Source organism: Pinus tabuliformis, chromosome 8, assembly GCF_031772625.1.
Source record: "Pinus tabuliformis cultivar Carrire ecotype Pingquan chromosome 8, CPIR1, whole genome shotgun sequence".
Taxonomy (NCBI): domain Eukaryota; kingdom Viridiplantae; phylum Streptophyta; class Pinopsida; order Pinales; family Pinaceae; genus Pinus; species Pinus tabuliformis.
In genome coordinates, this window is record NC_142294.1 from 272,372,689 (window position 1) to 272,394,143 (window position 21,455).

The 21,455-nt window shown below is 39.5% G+C and overlaps 1 pseudogene; it reads right to left on the bottom strand.

Moving 5' to 3' along the window:
• Positions 1-2,812: 2,812 nt before the first annotated feature.
• On the bottom strand, positions 2,813-3,730 carry LOC149235189 (protein STICHEL-like 1 pseudogene; annotated as a pseudogene).
• Positions 3,731-21,455: the final 17,725 nt, after the last annotated feature.

A 21,455-nucleotide genomic window follows, 5' to 3' on the forward strand; every position in this document is an offset into this window, starting at 1 on the left:
TTGTTATAGGTTGATGACCTATTCTCTACAGGACATTTACAGGTTGCTGATATGGAAATTTGTGTACGCGTGTTGTTTAAAGGATATCCGCGTGCATACGCCGTCTTACAAGGGGATAGTCGCGTATATGGTGTACGCGTGTTGCGTAAGGGATATCTGCGTATATACGCCTGTTTATGTGTATACAGACGCGTATATGGATATTTGAAGAAAATCAGCAGGGACAGATGTTGGTTGCAGAAAGTCTGATATAGGTCTGACAGAGATCATCTGGCACAGGTTCAGGGGGAGCAGATAATCTTCCAATGATGCATTGTTGGCATTATCTTAAAGCTTTTGGTTCTAGTTCACATTTGGTGTTGGTTTCAGATGGAACAAAGGCGAAAGGAGAACAGAAGGATCTCTTGGTTGTTGATCTGAATGGTGATTATCAGATGCTGCTGGTGACTTTCATAAGTCTTGGTCTAGTTATTTTGTCTCTATGTCATATATCTCTTTTGTGGTATCTCTTTCATGGTGTCAAGGTCATGTAACGGCCTATTTTGGTTTCCCCACTATGCCTGGGATGATTGATGCAATGTGATTGGTTGTCATATGTAAAATTTTGATGTATTCCCACTTGGTTGGGTGGATGAGTCAATTTTTGTATATCCTCACTTAGTTGAGAGATGGATGTATGTATGAGTCCTAAGTGATAGGAAGGTCCTTTATGATGTATAGAGTCGTGTTCTTCTTGAAGAACATCTTTTGCAGATCTTGCCTACAGTCAGGAAGAGCATGAACAAGCACACTTCAGCAGTACAGAGACTTGGCATGTACTCAGGGGGAGCATTGACAGATTGGTACACCTTGGCATATACAAAGGGGGAGATTATTCAGAGATTTCAGCAGGTACTCAGGGGGAGTATGGACAGTGGAATGATTCAGCAAAGGAAGAGAATATATTGGTCCACCCTTTGCCCTTGATGTCAAAGGGGGAGAGTGATTTGGTGTTGTTGCCATCAAGTCCAAAGGGGGAGATTGTTGGCATTATGATGCATGTGTTGTACTTGATGGCAACCCTCTCATATCTCACTTATGTATAACTGGATGAATCTTCAGACGAGATATCAGATGTGACTGATGGAGGATAGCTCAAAGGAATCAGATGATGAATCTTCAGAAGAGATATCAGATGTGACTGATGGAGGACAGCTCAAAGGAATCAGATGCTAATTCTAAGTGTGACAAGTTAGCTTTGCCATCAGGTCCAAAGGGGGAGATTGTTGGCATTATGAGATAAGTGTTGTCCTTGATGGCAAACCTCACTGATGACAAATCATAGTACAGAAGGTCAGCAGCAAGGAATTGATGATCAGACTACAAGAAGAAGAGAAAGTTCATACACGCAGGTTCGTTAAGCCCAAGTCGCGTGTACACGCAGGTTGGCTTCAGCAAAAGCGCGTGTATGTGGAAAAGTACCTTTGGTCCATGGCGGTTAGTTCTTGGAAGTTGTGCCTATGGTTTCGGACCATTGTGTCTCGACGGGCGTGTCGATCCCTAGTTTTGAAGTTGATGGTATTGGATTTCTATGGTTTTGGCTCTTGGTATTGAACAAGGCCTAAGGCTATATAAAGGGAAGGAAATCATTAGGCAAGTGTATCTGAAATATCTTGAATATCTGATGAAGCATTAGATCTAGTATGCAGGGTTATGGGTTGATGATGCATCGCTTGATCTGTGCTAAGGAGAGATCTCACCGGTTGATGGAGAACTAGATCTAAGGAGAGATCGGGATCAAATGGTTTGAAATGAACTATCTTTATGATGCTTATTCTAGATCTACATACTGACGCATGTATTGTTCTATAAGTGTTATGAGTATGACTGATGTCTGGTACAGCTGCAAGTTATGAGAAATTATTTTTAGATCTGTACGCGGGTTGGCTTTGATAAAAGAGCGTATACACGCGGGTTTGATTCATCGAAGTAGCGTATACATTGTAAAGCTTGATATTTGAAGTTGCAGATGGATCTGATGGTTATTACAGAGTTTTGTGTCTGCTCTGTGTTCTGGTGACTGTTGTTAACAGGGTTTCAGTGATTCAGAGTTTGATGATTGTTTTGAGCTTCAATGATAGTTATGGGTCCAGTATGAAAATTGGATGAAAAGTGGCCTTACAGATTATGTGTTGTGCTTCAGTGTATCCAGTCTGAAAATTGATGAAACGTGGTACCTGGAGGTGAGAAGATTGTAGGCAAGCACCTACGTACTAGTATCTAAGCCAGTACAAAAGCTAAGGGAGATCTTTGGAGCATTGTAGCAGGTAGCAGCCTGCGTACTAGTAAATGGATCGGCTAGTACAAGAGCAAAGGGGGTTGTAGCTCCCGTACTGGTATAAGACTGCACCAGTACAAATATTGTAAAAGGATTTTCTTATTAAGAAGAAGATTGAGATGACTTGCAGCAGGTGGTTTTCACCCACATTGGGTTTCCACCTTATATCATGGTGTTCATGTGTGTGGCTCTTGTGTGATGTTCTGTTATGTTATACTGCACCTGTTTACTGTTAATATGCTTAATAATGTTCTGATGCATCTACTGAAGATTAAGATAACTGAATTATAAGATCTCTGGATATACGCTAGTTGCTTTAGACACAGTAGCGTGTACACGCGGGTTCACTTAACCAAAGTAGCGTATATGTTTCTGAGCATGAAATTGAAAAGTTTTATTGATCTAATAATACTGATTCACCCCCCCTCTCAGTATTATTTCCAACACTCTCGTGTGGTTTTCACAGTATTTTCAGTGTCTGCTACTAAAGCAAAGTCAAGTAGTTCCACCAGTTTTTTCATGCGGTATCAAACCAATCATTTGGAGAACAATGGTCAGAGTGACTTTTGTAGGAAGAAGGCTGAACTGCTCCAATGTGTTCTCAGCATCCCGTAACGAGCCCTCTGCCCTGAATGTGATCAAACGCAACGCATCTTCCTCAATGTCGATATTTTCTGAAACTGCTAGTTTATGAAGTCTACTGGACATATCCACATCTTTTAGCTTCTGAAATCGGAATTTTTGACATCCAGACAGGAAAGGCTTAGGAAGTAATTCTGAATCTATTGTAATCAGAATAAATACCATGTAACTATTAGGATTTTCCACAAATTTCAACATAGTACTAAATACTTCGTGATTCAGATCATGACAATCCTCTATAATGAAAACCTTGTACTCAGAAGCTGATTGAGAGAATTCAATATTCTGAAGGCAGAACTTCAGTTTTTCAATATCATTATTGCTTGCTGCATATAGCTCTGTGACATGAGGGTTTTCACCAAACTGAAAAAGTGAGCATTCTCTGCATTCCCAACATGGTCCTGATTTCCTGTTGCGAGATGAACAATTAATTGCCGCAGCAAATAATCTCGCAGCAGTGGTTTTCCCTGTCCCTCTGGGCCCATAGAAAACATATATAGATGCAATTCTCTGTTTCAGGATAGCATTCATCAAGGATTTTGTCACAATGTTCTGTCCAACAAGTTCATTGAAGGATCTGGGTCTGTACTTTTGGCTCAAGCTCAGATGATTTTCTTTGCAGTCTCTCACGGTGGAATCTTCCATCATGATTTCGCCTTGTCTTTTCCTTGCATTTCCAGGATAATAATCATTGATCCTCAATGCATGACGTGGATGGCTTTCCTGCAGGGTTTTACTTGCATGCAATGGAAAACGCCTGTGGTTTTCCATTTTTTTTAGAGGCATGCAGTGAATCCACCCTCAAAACTTTAGGATTAATACAGGATTCATGATATGACATGTTACAGTTCGTGTCCATCCCTTCGTCATCTATGCATGCATTTCAGCCTACATTACAGGATGAGGCCTCTGAAGAACAATTTTCAGAGCCATCTTCCTCATAGGAATCCTTTGCTAGAGGACAATATCCTCTCTGTAATTTAAAGGAGCTTAAAGGGGATACATTCTTACCCTCGTTTCTTGTTTTCCTCTTTCCTGGTAACATGCTGATATGACTCCTGTTCTTTCTCGGACTCCTGCTTCTATGAAATACACGTCTCAGAACCCAAGTTTTTGTTCTCTTTGTGCCACCATAGTGAAACCTGAAATTCGTTTCTGCCTCCAGGTCGCTGGTTGAACTTGCACAACTCTCGTTTCTATCAGAATGTAAAGATTTGCATCTATGTTTGTCATATAGTACTGCCTTTGTCTAGGTTTGGTTGATGAATTTTTCTTTCCTTGACTGCTTCAGCATCTGTGTGCTCATGTGTTGCGGGATCCTCTTTGTCTCCATGTCATCTTATTTGATATTTCAGGTTTTTCCCTGGCGTGACTGCGAAAGTGCCTCTACTCTGCATGTAAATGTACCATAAATGTTGTCAAGGGAGTAATGTATCTGACCTAAAAGTAGAAGTCTGCATGCTCGTCCTGGCAAGATAGATATGAAAATCCATTTTTGCTGCTACTTTTGTTCTTCAATTTGCTCCGCTCCTTGATCCACTCAATAGTGAATCCCGTAATTTCTTGACCAAACAACTACACGGCCTTCAACAATCTAATGCAAGTTAGAGGCGATTCTTAGAGTTTAAGGTCCCTGGTTGATTAATAAGCTCAATGTGATCCTCAAACATTTGTCCCAAGGCGAATTCACGCGTTTTTGGGCAATTGGAGTGAATCTCGGCAATTCTCAGGCTTCCTGGCTGTGTGCGCCACGTAGCACACCCAGTGTGCCGCACCGCACCAATGCGTCGTGCCCATATAAAAACACACTGTGTGGAGGCGCCCAGTGAGCCGTGCTTGCTCAGTGCACCACACCACTTAACCAGTGCGCCACGCGGCCCTTCAATAATGCTCAACTGACCTTCGACTATTAGCATGCATCTTTTGTCATAGTTCGAATCCCATCTTTTGGATGAAAGGTTGAAAGTTCATGGAATTGATGATATTTGTTGGTTGAAATGCCATTCCCATATGGTAGATTATAATCACTACCTACGTGACTTGGTTCACTCCCTTCTGTCATTCTCTATTGAATCAGATAATGCTGTCTGACTTTCAAAAAGATTAATTTAAAAAAAAAATCTTTGCAACTCTTTCAAGGATATAATGAGAAATGGAATTTTCAGGTATCCAGAGGGTTCGAGGTGAGGTGATAGTCACCCACGTCCTATTGTAGCCATAAACTTGAGGTCAGGACATGAAACAATTCTGGGGAAGTCGCAGGAGAGATGCACCACCCCATGAATGAATACTCCAATTGTAATTCCCACCGCCATCACCTTATGAAAGTTGATATTGTCATCAAAACAGGACAATTGAACTAGCCCTGTTCTTTCTAAGCCAGGTGATTGTGTTGCGACATACAAGGAAGAGAATGAGAGCCATGTTAAGCTTTAACGTCTCAGCAGCGCCCTTGGCTACACAAACGTAGTAACCTGTCACTTGGAATGTACCTTTGTGCTTGTATTGCATAAACTTCCATGTGAACAGACAAGCATTCAAGGCTATCCATAGTAATATGATCCAGATGTGCTTCCAGTTCTCGTGGAAAAAATCCTTTGCCACCTCAAGGAATCTGTAAATGGGACTTCTCAAACGCTTTGGGAATCATAGTCTTACTCAAAGCTATGTTGTGCTTCACACATCCTTCGTTCCCATAAGTGTTCACCATGCCCTGTAGCAGAGCTGCAAGATGCCATATCTCAATGTATCCTAAATGATCTGAATCAAGCTCCTCTATGATGAGACCAGCATATCCCGCAGCATTCTCCTTCAACTTTGCCAGTTTGTTTGCAGAATCACTCAGCACACTAACCTCTTTAACCTCATCTTCTGATATTCGGCCAACCAAGTTGTATAATTTTGGCATTTGAATTCACACTCTATTTCGTTTGATTTTGCTTTGTCTCTTTGTGCTGATGATGTTCTTTCTGTTTGTGCTTTTGCAGAGATAGGAGCAGCTATAGCTGCTGCCATTGAAGAGTTGTACAGCTTCAAAACACTTTGACAAATTACATATTTATTACAGAAACACATTTGATGATTTCTTCTTCAAAACAGGGTTTTGAAGAAGAATCAATCTCGCCTTATTGACAATGGCATTCCTGAAATAGAAACTTACTGAACCTCCCTCTGGCCTGCAAGCGTTATTTCACACTTCTTGAGACAAAACCCTGGACTCAAAAATTAAAATGACTCTTTTTTACCAAAATGGCGTTTGATGACTACAAATGACGAGAGATGAACCTTGGTGAATTTGACTCTGACAGAGGACTGACAAGACTGATTCTAACATTGACTCCAATTGGGACGGCAGCTGCCGCTCCGTGGAGGTGCCAAGAACTGCAGATCTTTGGGTGAGAAGACAGTGCCTTCGTCCATTGGGCTATGGAGTCATTATTTCGACAAACCACACAAGACTCTGACTCATTTATTGACTGAAACTTGACTCAAACTAACTCAATGTGAAGTGAAATGACTGAAAAACTTAACTCTATCAAACTAACTCAAAATACCAAGACCTGAACTGAAAACTTAAAGCTTGGTGGCAGTACCTGGCCACCTATGTTTCTTACAAGACAATATATCCTCAAACTATATCAAAATGCCAATGCAACCAATCAAGAAGATGGCTTCTTGACTGATTCTTCCTATCAGATCTTCTGGTCAACAGTAGATACTTGTAATTGGGTCTCCAAAAAGCTAATTTACCATGATATCCTTCATCACCAAACACTACAATAATCACCTTCATTGCTGGCTGCAACAAAATTGCCAAAGGATCTTGAAAAACATGAAGATTTTCCATTGCCACCCCTGCTGAGAAAACGATATGTCTTTTTCTCTTGCTTCTGATTTTTCTTCATACATAAGAGCACGTTCCTGGCCTTCAAAAAATTCTGAACAAGTAGATGAGCAGATTTCCTCTTCAAAGAACGTTTCAAAACACGAAACATATGAAGAAGAATTTGACATGGAATCCACAATGGTCTGGTCGACTATAGTTTGGATATATTTCTGATCATCTTGGCATGATATGACAACGATATTCTCATTACATTCATCACATTCATCAATCACGAAAAAATCAACTTCAGATGATCCTTGAAACTTCAGCATGACATCTCTATCATCTATCATAAATTCATCGAGAGAAACCTTTTCACCTACTTGAACGGAGATATCCTCTTGTTGTTCATGAATTGGCTGGATTACCTTGGTAGGAAGGCTGTGTTCTGATGAGATGAGGGCAGTTAGGCCTGTAACTTTGTCTTTTTCATTTGAGGCAGCCTCAATAATGCAATTCTCTTCTATGAGATCCAGAACAACATATTTTTCCTCATCACAATCCGTCTCTCGATCTGGTTTATCATCATCATTTTCTGAGATTGGAACATCATTTTCCTGCGTATCCTCTTTTATTTCAACCAGATCTGAAATAGGACTTTCTTTTTCATCATTTTCAGTCATGTGGAAATATTTAACCTGCTGATTTTGATCCTGCTGCAAAGTTTCCTCTAAGAGTTTTGTAGACTACTGAAACGGATTTTCATACAATGCTTCCATGATTTCTTTGTCCATAAAATTGTCATCCTCATAGTATTTTTCAAGGCTCTCAATAAAACCATAAGCATGCTTGCAACAATCTTGAACTAAATTTAATGATGGATAAGATTCTTTATACTTCTCAAAGAATATTGAATGGAAATCCTTTAGACAATAAATGGAAGCAGGTGGCAAACTTTCATACCAAGATCAGGCTTCGTCTTCCAGAGTAGCCATAAACATTTTCATCAAACAGTCTTCAGGAAAATCAATCTTTAATTTATGCACGTGAATGTGAAATTTCACCAGATGAAGAGCAGTGTCATTACCTTCCACATTTCTGAACACAGGCAAATTGTTTGACCAATCTACCTTGGGCATTTTATTTGGAAAACCTGGGATGTGATCTCAGCTCATGGGAGCGTATCTTCTTGCAATCCAATCCATCTTAAGAAATCTCAAAGCTACTAATCCCTCTGCAGTGGAGTCACCATGAAGGACTAATTGCATGGATTCCTCAGTGAATGGAGTCGCCAGGTGAATGATTTCAGCCGTCTTCTTATGTCTGATCGTTGTTCACCATCAACAATTAGATCTGAGCTTGATAGATGTACTGGGGCAAAAAAATCTTCAAGCAAACCATTTTCCTCCCCAGTATGGTCGCCACTATGTTAGCACCTAAATCTACCTTAGGCTGAAGAAGGAAAATATTATGGTAACCACAAACCACGCTCAGTCTGGTAGCTAGCCCTACCAGAGTAGGAGAGGGCTCTCTCCGAGTCATGCTCAGCGAATGGATAGGCAAAATTGGTCTGAGATGACTTACAATACGATATTTACCTTAGGCTAGTAAGTGAAAAGGGTTTTTGGAAAAGATTTTTGAAAGTGACTGAGCTTCTAGGATGTATATGGGGCTGGCACTTAGCAAAGAATAGAGAATTGAGAATGAAGGCACAGATTATTCCGTGAGGCAAGGTAGGCGGGTAGCACAACAATTTTAACTTAAGGTGACGTGGAATGGAAAGATTGCTAGAGATAGTGAAAAGGGCATGATCGCATGAATCCTTTTCAACAGAAGAATGACACTGATGAATGTTCTGCAAATCTGTTACCAAGGGGGCAATAAAACAAGGGAGTGTTAGGAGGGGAATCATGAAAAGGGGAATAGGGGTTTAAAGAAGAAATTTATCAGAGATTTGGGCGTGTTTGGGTATGGTTTTGATGGGGTAGGGTTTGGGATTTTTTGGGCTATAGGGATAAAAGGGATGAATGGATATGATTACAATATAGCTAGGGTGATGGTAAGGGGAAAATGCTACAGGGAAATTAGCTGATCAGGGTAGGATAGGAGCTTATTTAGCAATTGTATTACTGTAGCAAAAACCCTAGCTCTTTGTCCTCCTTTATGTCATTTTTGGGTTTGGTTAATAAAAAAATTTGCCTTCGATTTCATGGTCACCAAAACATGTTTTTCTTTGAGTTAAGGATCAATGGTTAAAAGATCTATGGCCACCTTTGCAAATTTGAGAGCCATTTACAAAAATTTGGGTGACTTCGGTGCTTTTTTAGGCTCACAGGCCTGTGCGCCGCGCGCTTTACCTAGCGTGTGGTGCACTGAGAGCCCGACCACAGTGTTAACACTGCACTGGTGTGGCGCATACCCGGCGCGCGTCGCACTGGGCAAAGCGCGTGGTCCACAGGCCTGTGAACCTAAAAAAGCACGAAGTCACCCAATTTTTTAAATCGCTCTCAAATTTGCAAAGGTGGCCATAGATCCTTTAACCATTGATCCTTAACTCAAAGAAAAACATGTTTTGGTAACCATGAAATCGAAGGAAATTTTTATTTATTAACCAAACCCAAAAATGACATAAAGGAGGACAAAGAGCTAGGGTTTTTTCAAAAGTAATACAATTGCTAAATAAGCTCCTATCCTACCCTGATTAGCTAGTTTCCCTATAGCATTTTCCCCTTACCATCACCCTAGATATATTGTAATAATATCCATTCATCCCTTTCATCCCTATAGCCCAAAAAATCCCAAACCCTACCCCATCAAAACCATACCCCAAACATGCCCAAATCCCTGATAAATTTCTCCTTTAAACCCCTATTCCCCTTTTCATCATTCCCCTCCTAACACTCCCCTATTTTATTGTCCCCTTGGTGAAAGATTTTCAGAACATTCATCAGTGTCATTCTTCTGTTGAAAAGGATTCATGCGACCATGCCCTTCTCACTATCTTCAACAATCTTTCCATTCCGCGTCACCTTAAGTTGAAATTGTTGCGCTTCCCGCCTACCTTGCCTCACGGAATAATCTGTGCCTTCATTCTCAATTCTCTGTTCTTTTCTAAGCGCCAGTCCCATATACATCCCAGAAGCTCGGTCACTTTCAAAAAAAATTTCCAAAATCCCTTTTCACTTACTAGCATAAGGTAAATATCGCATTGTAAGTCATCTCAGACCAATTTTTCCTATCCATTCGCTTAGCGTGACTCAGAGAGAGCCCTCTCCTGCTCTGGTAGGGCTAGCTACCAAACTGAGCGTGGTTTGTGGTTACCCTAATTTTTTCCTTCTTCAGCCTAAGGCAGATTTATGTGCTAATAGACTAAACGACACTTTTCAATTTCAAATATAAAATAGTTTCGACACTTCAAATATCAACAAATCAAATCGAATACACAACAAAAATTTCAATCGAATATCCAAGGAAGGAACACTTAATGACACTTCTCTTTTTGACACAAAACGACAGTTACGACACTTTTTGCACCAAAACGATAGTTCGATTTAAGCAACTTTTCGACAAAGGATCGTAAATGATAGACAAATACATAAAAATATTTACTAATCCTAATTAATGGAGGCTGATCTATCTGATGCAAGGAGGCTTCAGTAATGAGGTACTGTTCATAAGCAGCAAAACAACTAAACAGAGCTGAAAACAAGGACAAAAACCCCAAATTTCAAGGAGGGAAATAGGCTCAGTCAGTCATCGCACCTGGGCTTCACAGAAACAAGGATGCATCACATTTTTCAGGCTCAGGAGGAGTGATGCATACTGTCAAACAGTGACAAATAGTGCGATGGGCTAGGGAGCGCAACTGAGATGGGTTTTGGCTCAAATTTGCAACTGATTTCAGTGAGTTAGGTTGAGCCATGATAGAGAGTAAAAATAAAAGTACAAAGGCATGATCTTGGGAGGTTACTTGGCTACCACAATGGCATCTAGAATGTTTGTAAGTCAGATGTTCCGTTCATAAACTAAACCGGAGATTGACTGAAGTAGTATTCATCTACTATGCAATTGCAGAGCAAGAGCAGTTCGAAGGCTATCCGGCTAACTTCAGGTTTCGTCTATAGTTTATAAAACAAACAACAATAACCAACAATCGTCTATTCGATCCCCAGCGGAGTCGCCATTTTGTTTCCGGGAAGACTATTGTCCTTTCGATCGACTAGCCCTCTAGGATTGGCATCTATCCTAGAAACAAATAGTTTGAAGCAATTTGTGATTTCCTCTATGTATGATAGACAAAAGAGAGGCAAAGGAACCAACCTGGATCTTCCACTTAACTCCTTGCTTGATCTCTCTCCCCCTTGACAAAGCTTGCACCTCTTCTCCTACTTATCCCGCTTAGAGAATACCTATAGAGACAAAGTAACAAAACACCATCAAAGCATCTTGATCTATTATATCATAACCATTGCAGAATCAGAAATACAATGAACATATAGTAGCATTCACAAATAACAACATTCACAAATACAAAATTTTATGGAGGGAAACTCAAAGAACTTTATTAAAATAGAAGGGAGAATTAAAACCCAGCTGTCTAATCCAGCGTCATCCTCCCAGCATCAAAGCCCTCTTCACCTCATGAAAAGCAAGATCACCCAAAAATACAATGTTCTTTCTCAGATACAAACTATCAGCACTTCCTTTCAAATTACAAGATTCCAGCCTCTAGATCTCTCAGGTGAGGGATCCATTTATAGATGTCTGCAAGGGTGTGAGTCATCTCTATGTTTTTTATTAGTGTCATTCCACTTGTTGTTTTTGGTTCAACTTGGAGATTTCTTGTATCTCTTACTCATCCCTTGGCGAATTCAAAGAAAGAAGTGTCATAGGAGAAGTTTCTAGAAGATTCCATGGGCATCCACTTAGCAAACTATCTCAGACATTTGTCCATTCTCGTTCATCGCACCCCACAGAAGGCCTCCTCAGTATGCATCGCACCTAGCTACTTTAGAAGTTAGTATGCATCGCACCCTGACAATGGAGCTCTCAGTATGGTCCAATTTACGCTAGTCCTCAATGGTTTTTCAGGTGGAACGTTTGGGGAATGATGTAATTAGTTGACCATGATATTTTAGGGTATGAAACAATACTTTTAAAGATTAAATATCCCTAGTTTATCGGCATATAAGATTGGGGTTTAAGTGCCCAAATATGTTTATAACAATCCTTGGAATCCAACACGCCCTATGGTTGTGGCTGGATCCTGACTTCACACCTTGATCTGCATCCTATAGGCAGGCATTCAATCCATCAATAATTCATAACTTCGACAATTGCGCTCATCGTGGCCTACTGATCTACAGAAATTACAAAATAGCTGCTGCAGAGTCTGTGTATATTTCTGCAACAGGTGATAGTGGTTCATTGTGTGCTTTCCTCCCACCTGACAGATCGCGCACCAGAGCGCGGGTGCCGCACTTGGGCCCGCCTGTGCCTCTAGCCTCAACGGCATCAGTCCTCCTCCTGCCAAATAGTTTGCGAATACTAGATAATGATCCTTATCGTGGCCCTGCCCTTTACATTTTATGCACCACACTTCTTTGCGTGCTTCCGTCCAGGGTGCCCTATCCTGCTTCAAACTCTGCATCTCCAAGCATAGGTTATGTAGTTGTGCGTCAATTTGTTGGACTCCCAACCCCAGATCCTATATCAATGTTTCATGCAACCTCATAGCCATTTCCAAGGCTTCTGCCTGGGTTGAGAGCTTCTACTATGACATCGCCATCCTCAGATGTGGTGTCAAAGATGCCACAAACCACGCACAGTGTTGCGCATCTGTCAGTGTCATATTAGCCTTGCAGATCATACTTTTTAGCCTCTGATCCAAATCCCAGGGGTTTCTCTTGGAAGCATCACGATCTCCTTAAATTCGATAATCGATTGCGTTTCGGATTTCGGCCAGCTAAATTCTCTATTCAACGCGATCTAGATCTCCGCTATTCCTACATTTGTGTGATCATTCGAGTGTATGATATACCAAGTCAGCGTGTGGTCCTGCATCACACTTAGCAATGTGGCCTTCTTAATGTTATCATCTGTAACCCCGTGTGCTTCCCATACTGCTCTTACTACAAACCAAAATTGATCTCGGTGTTCATTCCCTACTCCTCTAAATACAGGTAGCTTGATCGTGCTTGCCATGTTGAACTGCTGGTTTGGTGGAGGTGGTGTGGGTGAAGATGGAGGTGAAGGAGGCATCATGAGTGGTGGCATAAGTGGGGATGGTAACTGCAGAATGCGTTGCCTTATCAAACTGACCACACTCCTCGGAGAAACCCAAGCGTGCTCTTCCTTGCTCGCTCGTGGAGGTGAAATTAAAGGACTGTTTCCTAACCCTTCGATACCTTTGTAGACCTTTCCGCTCCGCGTCATTCCACTCATTAATGTATTCACATCACCCGTTTTTCACATAACAGCTTCTTAATCCAGGTATTCAAAGATTTGATGTACTTACCTCATGGTCCCTTGAGAAAAAATCTTTCTGCTTCGTTGTAGCTTACAGTCTTGTCTATCGCAAATTCAATAATAAACCCTCCTATTACCTGATCAAGCCAATGGTCTACTGCCTGCACGATCTTATCTTCTGATGCCTCTAGCCTGCACACCAACTCTGAAGTCCACACTATTGGTTGATCAAGCTTGCACCTTCCCTGGCTATCAGCTAGCCTTGCAATCCAATCATATAGCTCTGAAGAGAAGGTCGAGAAGAAGATTTCGTGGATTTCCATGTACACGTAGCAATCTAGCCACCTCTTCTCCGATATTTGTGGGGTTTTGTTTCTCTGTATCAATGACTCGTGAAGCTTCTGATCCAACCATTCTATATTAGATTACAATATTTTAGGGCGGACTTCCCTTTGACTTGACCTATTACAATTCACGCTCCACGCACTTTGTAAAGCCTTTAAAATACCAATACCCAAAGTTGTGGGTGTTAAGCCCCAAAACAGTTACGCGGGGGATCCACTGCCCAACAAATGAACATGATTAGAGGACTTGGTGAAGATCAGAAAGAGGAAGTAGTTGCTCAAAATATTTTTCAGTCTCTTTCTATGAGATTCAATGCCAAAATCTCAACCATCGAGGAGATAACAGACTTGAAAATATAACATTGGACTAGCTACTTGGTACTCTCACAACTTATGAGATGAGATTAGGTAAAGGGAAGACTGAACCAAAGGAGGAAACATTTAAAGTACCTAAGAAGACTAAGGTGCACAAAGATCACAAGCAATGTTCCAACTGTGAATCTCATAAAGTGCTTGCTCACGTTGCCAAAAAATTAAAATGTGGTTCTGGTAAGTATAAAGGAAAGCTAGCCATCAAATGATTTGATTGTGGAATAGTTGATCATTTTTCTTCCAAGCATCCATAGAAAGAAAAGAGAGACATTGATAATATTCAAAATCCCGGAGAAAAAGTTCAGAAAAATCATAAGAAGAAGTCCTTCAAGACGAAGGGCTTTACGCCAAAGACGACAGTTCTACATCATAATCTAATAGCAAGGATTCATCAGAAGGTAACTAGAATGAATGTTTCTTGTGTCAGTTGAAGCTAACTCCCAAACCAAGAATGTCCTAGAATCCGAAGAAGAAGAAGAAGAAGAAGAAGGGTTAGTGGATCTTGAAGGGGAGCTCATCAATGCTCTTGATGAATTGAAGAAGGCCAAAAAGAAGAACAAGAAACAAAAAGAGAAATTTTTGCAAGATGAATAAGGTATGTATAACTATTATAATGAGGATTTTGTTTATGAAAGGGAAAAACTTCAAGAACTAATTAAATGCAAATATAACCTAAGAATTCAATTAGAAGAAAAAAAACTTGTGAAAAGCTAGAGGATGAGAATAGACTTTTGAAACAAGAGTTTATCAAGAAATATGACGAGAAGATTTCATACAACTAAACGAGAATTTGTTTTTTCTCTAAAATTCAAGTTAGAGGAAGAAAAAAGAAAGGAATAGGTTTTAAATTACTTGGTTCTCTAGTGGGAAGAGAAATATGGTGGTTTAGAAGATAAACAATATATTTGAGAACAAACCTTGAGGAGTCTACAAATGAGAAGGACTTGGAAAAAACATTTGTTGAAGGAAAAAATAAATTTAATCATATTTAAGAAATCAAATGTATCCAACAAATAAAGTGGTTTTGGGGTATGCTAAAACATAAGAGAGTTCAATAGGAGAGATAAGTCTCAGGTCCTTGAGATTCAAATCACCCTAGAGCTTTTCAAATGTTCTCCAACATATAGTCAATGAAGATCAACCAAAGCAAGGTCTAAGGAGAACTCAACATTGGAACAATAATTCTAACTTCTAAAATTACTCACACCACAAAGATGTAAATCAATCAACAAGACAACAAAGGTACCTTCAACCAATGAAATCTCGTCAATTCTCAAATATTAGGCACCCAAATTTTATTTATTGACATTTATATAAGTTTCATATGTTTGTACATAATTCTATTAATTGCAGAAGTGCCAATGTTGAAAGAGATGAAAATTTCAGATACATGAATTATCAAAATTCTAGAACTCATAACTGATTCCCTAGGAATAGCCTCTCTCTCCCCTGATGACAAAAATTGAAAGCTTCAAGAGTAATAATTTTGGTAACAAGGAAAGTGACTTCAGAAGTAGGTTTAAGTACTCCTCCAAGCCATAGTACATTGAGAAACTGCCTCTATATGCAGGTAGCATTGGAAATAGAGGACCGTGAAAACACGTGGAATTTGGACTTGCTCTATCTGCACATGATCAAGAAAATAGATGGTATGTAGATAATTGTTGCTCAAAACACATGTCTGGAGATAAGAGTAAATTATTGTTCCTAAAAGAAAAGGAAAAAGGAAACAATGCCAACTTTGGAAATAATGCTTTGGAAATAATTATGGGAAACGACATAGTTAGCCCTGATGGAAAGACAAAGGATGAAAATATGCTGTATGTAGAATGTCTCAAGAAAATTTTTGTTAGTATGATTATCAATACAATGTTACTTTTTGATCCAAAGACAATGAGATCCAAAAAGAAGAAATGGAAAGCTAGTGGGAAAGGTAGTTACAACCCAAAGTAATGTTATGTGTTTGACGACTCCCAAGTAAGCTGCTACTTGAGTAAAGAAAATAAAGCTTGGTTGTGGCATAGAAGACTTCGTCATATAAATTTTGAAAACCTAATTAAAATAAAAAAATAGACGCAGACAAATAATTTCCAGGACTATCAAATATTGATACCTCTATTTGCAAGTCTTCTTAGTTGGGAAAGTAAACAAAGACTCAATTTAAAACAAAGAAATTTTCAGCCTCTATACCTCTGGAGCTATTTCACACTGACATTTATGGCCCTACAAGGACAAACATCCGAAGAAGAGAAAGGTAATTTATTTCATTTCTTGTTGATTTTACAAGGTCCATTTGGATAATGTTGTTAAAATAAAAGTCATAAGCTCTAAAAAAATTAAAGATATTTGAAGCTCGGGTTGAGAATGAGAAAGATCTAAGGATTAAATGTTTAAGATCAAAAAGAGGTGGAGAATTCACTTCAAGAGAGTTTGAATAGTACTATGAAAAACATGGAATAAGGAGGTAGTACTCAGTGGACATAACTCCACAACAAAGTGGAGGACTAGTAGAGAGGAAGAACAAAACAATTCAAGAGATGGCCAGAGTTATGATGGATGAAGCAGAGGTTCAAAAAACCTTTTGGGGAGAAGCACCACAAGAAATTGCCTATTAAGAAAATAAGAAACAACCGAGGACTAGCACTGATATGATTCTCTATGAGTTAAGGAGAGGGAAACCAACATCAATAAAACATTTCAAAGTATTCACGAGCAAATGCTATCTCGAGAGAAATGATAGAACTCTTGGAAAATTTTATTCTGAAGTTGATGAGGGTATCTTTCTTGGTTACTCTATCAAGAGAGAAGGCTACATGTGTTACAATAAGAGGACAAAAATATTGAAGACTACATTATTATTTTAGTGGATAAAATACTGCCATGATTAGATCCATCCAGAGAAAACGAGAACATTTTTGAAGAAGAAAATTCAGACTCTAGATTCTTAGATCAAGAAGAAACAGAAGTAGAACAAGTAAATGAGGAAGAAGTTGTAGCACATAGGTGTAAAAACCCTTCGAGGCATGTGCACAAACAACACCGAAAAGGTAAAATTATAGGTGATCATAAACTTAGTGTTCAAACTAGAAGGACATTCCATGGTAGTCCAAGCTCCACAAACCTTGCCTGCTATCACAAGTCCAGCCCAAAAATATCGCTCGAGAAAGTGAAGAAAAGTTATGGGTGAAGGTAATGAATGAAGAAATGGATCAAGTTGAGAATAATGACACTTGGTAGCTTGTCCAAAGCCCTGAAGAGAAAACCATTTAGGAACCAAATGGGTGATTAAAATTAAGCTAAATGAGGAAGGCCAGGTGATAAGGAATAAAGAAAGACTAGTCTATAAAAGGCATGCTCATATAGAAAGGATAGACATTGAAGATACCTTTGCACCTATAGCAATATTAGAAGCCATCAATATGTTTCTTTCTTTTTCCAGCTATAAGAATATCAAATATATAAAATGGATGTGAAATAGGCCTTTCTTAATGTATATTTAGAAGAGGAAGCATACATCAAGAAACTATAGGGGTTCATGCTATTAGAAAATAAATTTTATATGTGTAGACTATAAAGGCCCTGTGTAGGCACAAACAAGCCCCTCGATCTTGATATCTGAGGTTGGAAAAACATCTTCAATAATAAGGATTCAAAAGAGTGACTACTGATAGTAATTTGTATATTAAATCCAACTATGATAGTTTTCTAGTTATGGAAGTCTATGTAAATGATATTATTACTGGGAATGCTTTGGAACAGATTGGACACAAGTTTATTGAGTCAATTCGGAAATAATTTGAGATGTCTATGATAGGAGAGTTATCTTTCTTCCTCATATTGCATACAACTCAATCTAAAAATGGCATGTTCATCTCTCAATCTATATACTTAAAGGAAATACATAATTTTTTTGGGATGGATGAATGGAAACTAGTTAGTACCCCAATGGTCACTTGTTGTAAGCCATGTAAAGATGATGAAACATCTCTAGTAAATCAAACAACCTACAGATCAATTATTGGAAGCATGGTGTATCTCACAACCTCAAGACTAGACATCATGCAAGCAGTGGGCCTGGTGGCCAGATTTCAAGCCTGCCCTAAAGAAAGCCATGCCATTCCTCTAAAAAATGATTTTCAAATACTCACAAGACACAATATACTATGGGTTGTGGTATGCTAGAAGTAGATATTTTAAGCTAAAATCTTATATTGATGTTGATTGGGAAAGAACCCTTCATAAGAGAAAAAGCATATTTCGAGTAGCCTTTGTTTTGGGACATTATCTAGTGCCTTGGGTCAACAAAAAACAAGACTAACTCTTGTTATCAATGATTGAAGTTGAGTACATTGTTAAGACCACCTGTTGCAGAAAAATTCTTGTGATGAAACATATATTAAATGAAATCAAAGTAGAGTTGAATGACTCAATTCCAATAATGTGTGACAATATTTGTGCTATCAATATCTCTAAAAATCATGTCATGCATGCAAAGAACAATCATATTCCAAATAAGTTCCAGTTTTTAAGAGAACAAGTTACCACTAATATTTCTGACTTGAACATGTGACCACTAATGAGAAACTTGTAGATATATTCACAAAGCCACTAGCATGAGAACCCCTTTGAATACCTTGTAGGTATTAACCCTGTACAAAAATTACCTATATATGAATTCTAAAACATGGAAAATAAACAATGTGAGAGCATAACACATAAAACACATATACACAGAGATTATCCCCTGGATCCCAAAACCGGGACTACCAGCTTAATTTTTCATTATGTTCCTTTCAATGTTATAATACATACTTATACATGCCGAAGCATCCAATACCATGGACAAAAAACCATCACATCCATTACCATGGACCGAAAACCATCGCGTCCAAAAAACATATGCAAAAATCATGCACAAAACCATAGGTGGGTCCGCCCAACCTAACATAGGGTCCAAAACCAAAATTTTCCGGGGTGCTGTCCCGGACCCCATAAAGTGGGGTTACGGGTACACCTCAAACCCCTGTGACCCCCCATCAGTACACAATCGGTGCAATGAAAGGGGGCTCCGCTCCCCCACCCGTCCACCCCCCTCTAACCCCCTAGTTAACTACGTGGGCTAGTCGTAGAAAGAATATAACACAACCCAACATTCTCCCACTTGTTGTTTTCTTTCCACAGGGGGCACAAGAGAGCTTAATCATTTTTCCAGCCCTGAAACGCACATTGTCTCTCTACACCAAGAGAACTTCTCAAAGATCACAAATTTTGTCAATGCATCTGTAGTATTCTTCAAAGTGTCCACCTTTACCAGCAACACCTTTTTATCTTCTATCATATCCCTCACAAAGTGATACTAAACATCAATGTGCTTTTTCTTTGAGTGATATGCGGGTTTCTTTGCCAAGAAAATTGCACTTTGACTGTCACAGTTTATCCTTATAGCTTCCTATACTAACCCCATACTTGAACACAATCTCTGCAACCAAATTGCTTTCTTTCTTGCATGAGCGGTTGCCATGTATTTTGCCTCTGTAGTTGATAATGCCACTACAAATTGTTTCTTACTCATCTAACTGACTACACCTCCAAATAGGTCAAACACATACCCACTTGTAGATATTCTCTGATCCAGATCTCCAGCCCAGTCTGCATCAACAAAGCCACGAATATTCAACACTCTGTCCAATCCTGGTCTTCCTTGGTAGCACAAACCATAATCACTAGTGCCAAGCAAATACCTGTCATTGCTGTCCAATGCTCCTTCCATGGTTTTGACATAAACCTGCTCAATACTCCCACTGCATGTGCAATGTCTAGTCTAGTACAGACCAATGCATACATCAGGCTACCGACCGCACTTGCATATGAAACACGGGACATGTCCTCTTCCTCTTCTTGTGTCTTGGGACACTATTCATCAGATATCCTCACACCTACATGAATAGGAACCTTCACCGTTTTACTATCCTACATATTAAACCTCTGCAGTATTGTCTCAACATACTTCCTCTGGTTTAACAAGAGCTTCCTCTTTGCCCGACCTCTTTTAATTTCCATGCCCAAAATATAGTTCGCAGCACCACGATATTTCATGTCGAATTTGGAGGACAATTGGGTATTCAAATCCTGGATAACTTCTTTGTCATTTCCAACCAGCAACATATCATCCACATACAAGACAAGATAGATAACATGGTCACCAGTTAATTTAAAATACACATAGTTGCCCGCTTTGCTTCTGGTGAAGCCAAGTCCCTGTATAAATGTATCAAATATCTGATACCACATCCTTGGTGACTATTTTAACCAATACAGAAACTTCTTTAACTTGCATACTAGTTCTTTCTTGCCCTTCACCGCTAAGCCTTCAGGTTGCTTCATGTATATTTCCTCTTCCAGATCCCCGTGAAGAAATGTTGTCTGCACATCCATCTGTTCTACCTCAAAATCAAAAGCAGTAGCAACAGATAAAAGTAATCTAATACAAGTTACCTTGGCAACAGGAGAAAAAATATCACCAAAATCAATTCCCGGCACCTGGGAATAGCCTTTTGCTACCAACCGAGCTTTGTATTTGTCCACTTTTCCTTCTGCATTTGCCTTCTTTTTGAACACCCATTTGCTACCAATGGGTTTCCTTCCATCTGGCAACTCCACCAGATCCCAAGCCTCATTTTTGTGCAAAGATGCCATTTCATCAACCATGGCCTCTTTTCAGAGTTTTCCATCCTCTGAATCCATTGCTTCCTTCACAGTTCCGAGATCATCATCAGTAACAGACAAAGCAAAATTTGAAGAGAAAGCAGATGGACTATACCTTTCTCGATGCCTTCTTTCTCGAATTGATCTTCTCACAACCGAAGTTTGTGGCTCTTCATATTTTGATTCCTCCTCTGTTGTAGAGTCTGATTCTTCCTCCTTTAGCTCAAACTCTATCTTCTCAGGTTCCCTTGGTTGAACTTCATGTTTAATAACATCTTTCACCTCTCTGAACACCACATCTCAGTTGTACAAAACCTTCCTTGTTACTGGGTTCCAAAGATTATAACCCTTTAAACCATCCTTATACCCAATAAAGATGCACTTTTCAAATTTACTGTCTAACTTGGTCTATTTCTCCTGTGGAACATGTACATATGCATCACATCCAAATACCCTCAGATGTGAAAGAGAAGGTTTCTTACCAGTCCATACCTCTTGTGGAGTCCTATCCTCCAATGCTGATGAAGGTGACTTGTTGACCAGGTAACATGCAGTATCCACCACCTCTGCCCAGAATTCCTGTCCTAACCCGGCACCACTGAGCATGCTTTTTGCCCTTTCCATCAATGTCTTGTTCGTTCTTTCTGCAACTCCATTTTGTTGAGGTGTATATGGAGTAGTCTTCTGTCGTGATATACCACACTTCTTGTAGAATTCTTCAAATTCCTTACTGCAAAACTCTCCACCATTATCTGTCCTCAGCACCTTTATCTTCTTCTCT